The sequence below is a fragment of the Arachis ipaensis genome, chromosome B3 (genome assembly GCF_059453495.1).
Source record: "Arachis ipaensis isolate K30076 ecotype BB chromosome B3, ASM5945349v1, whole genome shotgun sequence".
In the NCBI taxonomy this organism is placed as follows: Eukaryota; Viridiplantae; Streptophyta; class Magnoliopsida; order Fabales; family Fabaceae; genus Arachis; species Arachis ipaensis.
The window spans coordinates 32,198,374-32,205,701 of record NC_142438.1 but is presented as its reverse complement, the minus strand read 5'-3'; the positions used below and the strand labels follow the sequence as shown (position 1 = coordinate 32,205,701).

Sequence of the window (7,328 nt, the reverse complement as noted above, 5' to 3'; positions counted from 1 at the left end):
ATACAATTTTACCTCAACCAATGTTCCCAAGATTTCCCGCACTTGAATGATATATACTCTCACTAACCTAAGCTAATCAAAGATCCATATTAAGGATATTTATTATTTTTTACTTAGGGGTAGTGATATGCTAAATTAAAGAACAAAAGGAGATTAAAATAGGCTTAAAATTGGCTAATAATGGTGGATAAAAGGGTAAGGCTATTTGGATAAGTGAGCTATTTGAAGTGAAGACCTCAATCATATAAATATATTCATACATTAAACAATGGACATAAAGAATAAAAAAAATCAAAGATTACAATCATAAAAAGAGAATAATACATACAAAAAGAAAAATAGTGGTCAATATGATGTAATCACACAATTAGGCTCAAAACTCACAAGATCGTGTGTTTTTAGCTCAAAAACCATGTTCTACAATATATAAATCATGCAAGTTTTAATGAAAGATATTTTAACTCAATTCAATTAGGATGTCAATGTCCTATATGAAAAGAAGGTTTCTTGAAAAATTTCATATTCTAACTAAGTTTATTATATATATGCAAACAAAGAAAATGCAACTAAAAATTTTAAAAAACCTAGTAATAGAAGAAAAATAAATGAAATGGGAAAGTGTTAGGATTAAAATTTGTCACCCAAAAATTGCCTATCAGTCGGACGACCTCCCCACACTTAACATTTTGCACCGTTCTCAGTGCATTCAAAGATGAGCAAAGGGGTACGGCGACTTTCCGGATTGCCACCTTCAGCTAGTGGATCAACCGGCTGCTGCGTGTTCTTTCTTCTGCTTTCCTTTTCGCTTATAGTGACTTATCCTGAAAATAGAAAACAAAATAAGAAGACAAGTAAATGCAAAAGTAAGGAAGCATATATTGTTAGAAGGAGGTAAAAATCACTAAAATGAAGAGAGTGAATAAGTGTGTGACATTAAAGAAAAATAGTGTGTGAGTTCTAAGTTGCATGCAGTTTAGAACACACACTAGCATATAAAGTTATGTCACAATTACACAAAAGAAGTACATACTTCATTCATTCTGGTGTACTTGAGATGCTTTAAAGGACTTGTAGGTTAAGATAAACAAACAAGTAATAAAGAAGCATAAAAGCATTCAAGCAATAATCAAGTAAATGTGAAATGGATGATGAATGGACATTGATTAATGTGCAAGAAAACTTAATGAACAAAATGAAATATAAAACTTACACATCAATCACATAGCAAGCATGGTCCATATAACTTGAGAATTTCAAAAAATGTCTCTCGATGAGCTTACAATCCAATTTTACAAATGAAGCATTATGCTAAAATGACTAGTTTTAAATATGTGTAGAGCACATAGTTAAACAATTAAGGGTCAACGTGTCATTAAGGCACAAGTATAACATGTGGATGCATATGATCAAGCAATACAATACATTAAGATAAATACAGATCATCCAATATCAAAAATTGCCTAGTCAAGGTAAAGAATTCAAATCACATAGTAGCCAAATCATGCAATTCAAAAGATTTAGAAAGCTTTGAAGGCAATGTCATAAGTACTTGGTATTCACAAATGTTAAGTATAAAAAATTCAGTACCAAGCAACAAATTATAACCTCAACAAAGAAATCCAACAATGAATATCAACAACAATGATGCTGAAATAGTATCAAGTCAGTAATCAACAGCAATTTCTTAGCACAATCAGCAAATTAAATTAATAATCCAACACTTATTACCAAAAACAGAAAATTAAACTAACTAACTAACTAAAAAAGGTGATGGTGGGTGGTAAATGATAGTAGTAGACGATGGTTGGAAGAAGGAAAAAGGAGAAGAGAAGAAAAAAGAAGAAAAGAAATGGAGAGAAGAGAAGAAAAAAAGAGTGTGTGAAACAGGGCAGGGGTCACGCGTGCGTATGATTTTCACAAATCCTTATTTCTTCATGAATTCTCCACTTTGCATGCTTTTTCTTCACTTCTTCAATCCAATCATTGCCTTATAAACCTGGAATCACTCAACAAACATATCAATGTATCGAATGGAATTAAAGTGAATTAAATTTAATAATTTTAAGGCCTAAAAAGTATATTTTCACTCTTAAGTACCATTTAGGAGAAATTCACAAACCATGCTATTCATTAAATAAATGTGAAAAAAATTGATAAAATCCTCTAAATTCAATATAAGATAAATTCTGAAAATAGAGTTTATCACCTATATACAAAGTGGAGTGCACTCATCTGCTATGAGCTTGTAACTGCTTATCGTTAATCTTAAAACTGGCATTCCATCGCTTCAAAGGTCTAGAATCATTGCTACATCCTTCAAAATTAATTATGGTGCATTCACCAGTTAAAAAATAAAAAATATGTGTATCAAAATTTCATCTTTCTAACCAAATTGTCAATACGAGAGAATGTCCTTGTATTTTTTCAATACAAAATATATATCTAAATCTAGCCTGATTTAGAAATTTAGTAGCAATTAAATCATAAATTTTTAACATGTTTAAATGTCTGAATTTTAATAATCTTGAATCCTAAAACAAACAAGAAAACAAGAATAAGAAATAAATTCCCGACCCTTCATATAATATATAAACATGTGCATAATCACAAAATAAAAACTAATATTTTAATAAATTATCCTAACAACTTCATAATCACATAATTTTATACTATACAATATTAATAACATTAGAAAAAATTTTAAAAAAATATTAATTATAACTCAATACTGCATCTATCAAGATATTAATTAGAATATTTTTAAATTAAAAAATATTAATTTAATTTTTTTGTTGTAGTTTTAATCGATTATTTTTGGAAATATCAAATTGGTCTTCATCATCACACATGTATATATGAATTTAAAATTGGTTATTGATGAGCGGATAATTTATACGCTTTTTGGCATTGTTTTTACATAGTTTTTAGTATGATTTAGTTAGTTTTTAGTATATTTTTATTAGTTTTTAATTAAAATTCACATTTCTTGACTTTACTATGAGTTTGTGTGTTTTTCTGTGATTTCAGGTATTTTCTGGCTGAAATTGAGGGACTTGAGCAAAAATCAGATTCAGAGGTTGAAGAAGGACTGCGGATGTTGTTGGATTCTAACCTCCTTGCACTCAAAGTGGATTTTCTGGAGTTACAGAACTCCAAATGGCGTGCTCTTAATTACGTTGGAAAGTAGATATCCAGGGCTTTCCAGCAATATATAATAGTCCATACTTTGCCCGAGTTTAGATGACGCAAACTGGCGTTCAACGCCAGTTCATGCTGCATTCTGGAGTTAAACTCCAGAAACAGGTTGCAAAGTGGAGTTAAACGCCAGAAACAGGTTACAAACTGGCGTTCAACTCCAAGAGAAGCCTCTACACGTGTAAAGCTCAATGCTCAGCCCAAGCACATACCAAGTGGGCCCCGGAAGTGGATTTCTGCATCAATTACTCATTTCTGTAAACCCTAGTAACTAGTTTAGTATAAATAGGACTTTTTACTATTGTATTTACATCTTTGGATGATCTTTTGATCCTTTGATCATGTTTAGGAGGCTGGCCATTCGGCCATGCCTGGACCTTATCACTTATGTATTTTCAACGGTAGAGTTTCTACACTCCATAGATTAAGGTGTGGAGCTCTGCTGTTCCTCATGAATTAATACAAAGTACTACTGTTTTTCTATTCAATTCAAGCTTATTCCTTCTCTAAGATATCCATTCGCACCCAAGAACATGATGAATGTGATGATTATGTGACGCTCATAATCATTCTCACCCATGAACGCGTGCCTGACAAACACTTCCGTTCTACATGCAAACAAGCTAGAATGAGTATCTCTTAGATATCTAATACAGAGGACCGAGTCCGAGATATTAGAATCTTCGTGGTATAAGTTAGAACCCATGGACGGCCATTCTTGAGATCTGGAAAGTCTAAACCTTGTCTGTGGTATTCCGCGTAGGATCTGGGAAGGGATGGCTGTGACGAGCTTCAAACTCGCGAGTGCTGGGCGTAGTGACAGACGCAAAAGGATAGTAAATCCTATTCCAGTATGATCGAGAACCGACAGATGATTAGCCATGCAGTGACAGCGCATTGGACCATTTTCACAGAGAGGATGGGATGTAGCCATTGACAACGGTGATGCCCTACATAAAGCTTGCCATGGAAAGGAGTAGGAATGATTAGATGAAGACAGCAGGAAAGTAGTGGTTCAGAGGAACGAAAGCATCTCTATACGCTTATCTGAAATTCTCATCAATGAATTACATAAGTATCTCTATCCTAGTTGATATTTTATTTATGTTTTTATTATCAATTCACCATAACCATTTGAATCCGCCTGACTGAGATTTACAAGGTGATCATAGCTTGCTTCAGGCCGACAATCTCCGTGGGATCGACCCTTACTCACGTAAGGTTTATTACTTGGACGACCCAGTGCACTTGCTGGTTAGTTGTGCGAAGTTGTGGTAAAGAGTTGAGATTACAATTGTGCGTACCAAGTTGTTGGCGCCATTGATGATCACAATTTCGTGCACCAAGCTTTTGGCGCCGTTGCCGGGGATTGTTCGAGTTTGGACAACTGACGGTTCATCTTGTTGCTCAGATTAGGTAATTTTATTTAAATTTTAAGCTTTTTATTTCTTATTTTCAAAAATAATACAAAAAATTTTTTCTTTTTCGTTTTTCCCAAAATGATTTTCGAAAAAAAAAAACTAAAAAAATTAACAAAATCATAAAATAAAAAATAATTTGATATTTCTTGCTTGAGTCTAGAGTCAACTTTTAAGTTTGGTGTCAATTGCATCTTTTTAATTTTCTAAAAAAATTTATTTTCGAAAATTTCATGCATTGCATTCTTCATGATCTTCAAGTCGTTCTTGGCCAGTCTTCTTGTTTGATCTTCATATTTTCTTGTTTTGTATCTTTTCTTGTTTTTCATATGCATTCTTGAAATATTAATGTCTAAAGAATAAAAATTTTTTAAGTTTGGTGTCTTGCATATTTTCTTTTCTTGAAAATTTTTCAAAAATAAGTTCTTGGGGTTCATCTTGACATTCAAAGTGTTCTTGGTATTCATCTTTGCATTCAAAGTGTTCTTGCATATTTTTCTTGTTTTGATTCATAATTTTCATGTTTTGAGTCTTTTTGATGTTTTTCTCTTTCATCATTAAAAATTCAAAAATCAAAAAAATATCTTTCCTTTTTCTTCTCATCAAATTCGAAAATTTTAGTTGACTTTTTCAAAAATTTTTAAAATTTAGTTGTTTTTATGAGTCAAATCAAATTTTCAATTTAAAAATTCTATCTTTTTCAAATTTTTTTCAAAAATCAAATCTTTTTTAATTTTTCTTTCATATTTTCAAAAATTTCAAATTAATTTTCAAAATCTTTTTCTTATTTTTATTCCAGATTTTTGAATTCAATGCTAACAATTAATGTGATTGATTTAAAAATATTAAGTTTGTTACTTGCCTAATAAGAAAGGTTCAATCTTTAAATTTTAAAATCAAATCTTTTTGTTTCTTGTTAGTCAAGTAATCAACTTTAATTTTCAAAATCAAATCTTTTTAAAATTCTTTTTCATATCTTTTTCAAATTAAATTTCAATCACATCTTTTTCAAAATTTAATTTCAAAATCTTTTCTAACTTTTTATCTTTTCAAATTTGATTTTCGAATCTTGTTCAATTAACCACTTTACTTTTTATTTGATTCTTATCTTTTTCAAAAATACCTAACTAACTCCCTCTCTAATTTTCGAAAATCCCTTCCCTCTTTCTCAAATTTCCTTTTTAATTAACTAATTGTTTTGATTTCAATTTAATTTGATTTCAATTTTAATTTTCGAATTTTAACTTTAATTTTAAAATATTTTTATTTTATTTTATTTAAATTTTCGAATTCTTCTCTTCCTCACCTCCTTCTATTTATTTATTCATCTACTAACACTTCTCCTCCACCCGAAAATTCGAACCCCATCCCCTTCTCTGTGTTTGAATTTTTCCTCTTCTCCTTTTTACATTCTTCTCTTCTTATACTTGCATAAGGAATCTCTATACTGTGACATAGAGAATTCCATATTTTCTTTTGTGTTCTCCTCTTTTTCATATGAGCAGGAACAAGGATAAGAACATTCTTGTTGAAGCTTATCTTGAACCTGAAAGAACTTTGAAGAGGAATCTAAGGAAAGCTAAAGCTCAACTCTCTAGAGAAAATTTGACAGAAATTTTCGAAAAAGAAGGAGACATGGCCGAAAATAATAACAATACAAGGAAGATGCTTGGTGACTTTACTGCACCCAATTCCAATTTACATGAAAGAAGTATCTCAATTCCTGCCATTGGAGCAAACAATTTTGAGCTGAAACCTCAATTAGTTTCTTTGATGCAACAGAACTGCAAGTTTCATGGACTTCCATCTGAAGATCTTTTTTAGTTCTTAACTGAATTCTTGCAGATCTGTGATACTGTTAAGACCAATGGGGTTGATCCTGAGGTCTACAGGCTTATGCTTTTCCCGTTTGCTGTAAGAGACAGAGCTAGAGTATGGTTGGACTCTCAACCTAAAGATAGCCTGAACTCTTGGGATAAGCTGGTCACAACTTTCTTAGCCAAGTTCTTTCCTCCTCAAAAGCTTAGCAAGCTTAGAGTGGATGTTCAAACCTTCAAACAAAAGGAAGGTGAGTCCTTCTATGAAGCTTGGGAGAGATACAAGGAACTGACCAAAAAGTGTCCTTCTGACATGCTTTCAGAATGGACCATCCTGGATATATTCTATGATGGTCTGTCTGAGCTATCAATGATGTCACTGGATCATTCTGCAGGTGGATCCATTCACCTAAAGAAAATGCCTGCAGAAGCTCAAGAACTCATTGACATGGTTGCAAATAACCAGTTCATGTACACTTCTGAAAGGAATCCTGTGAGTAATGGGACGCCTATGAGGAAGGGAGTTCTTGAAATTGATGCTCTGAATGCCATATTGGCTCAGAAAAAAATATTGACTCAGCAAGTCAATATGATTTCTCAGAGTCTGAATGGAATGCAAGCTGCATCCAACAGTACTCAAGAGGCATCTTCTAAAGAAGAAGCTTATGATCCTGAGAACCCTGTAATAGCAGAGGTGAATTACATGGGTGAACCTTATGGAAACACCTATAACCCCTCATGGAGAAATCATCCAAATTTCTCATGGAAGGATCAACAAAAGCCTCAACAAGGCTTTAATAATGGTGGAAGAAACAGGTTTAACAATAGTAAACCTTTTCCATCATCCACTCAGCAACAGACAGAGAATTCTGAGCAGAATCCATCTAGCTTGGCAAAT

General features: G+C 32.3%; 1 non-coding gene across 1 annotated transcript; it reads right to left on the bottom strand.

Moving 5' to 3' along the window:
- Window positions 1-6,641: 6,641 nt before the first annotated feature.
- LOC148570226 (small nucleolar RNA R71) lies at window positions 6,642-6,749 on the bottom strand. Its single transcript, XR_015909048.1, has one exon. It is a non-coding gene; the product is annotated as a small nucleolar RNA R71 (small nucleolar RNA).
- Between the last annotated feature and the right edge of the window lie 579 nt (window positions 6,750-7,328).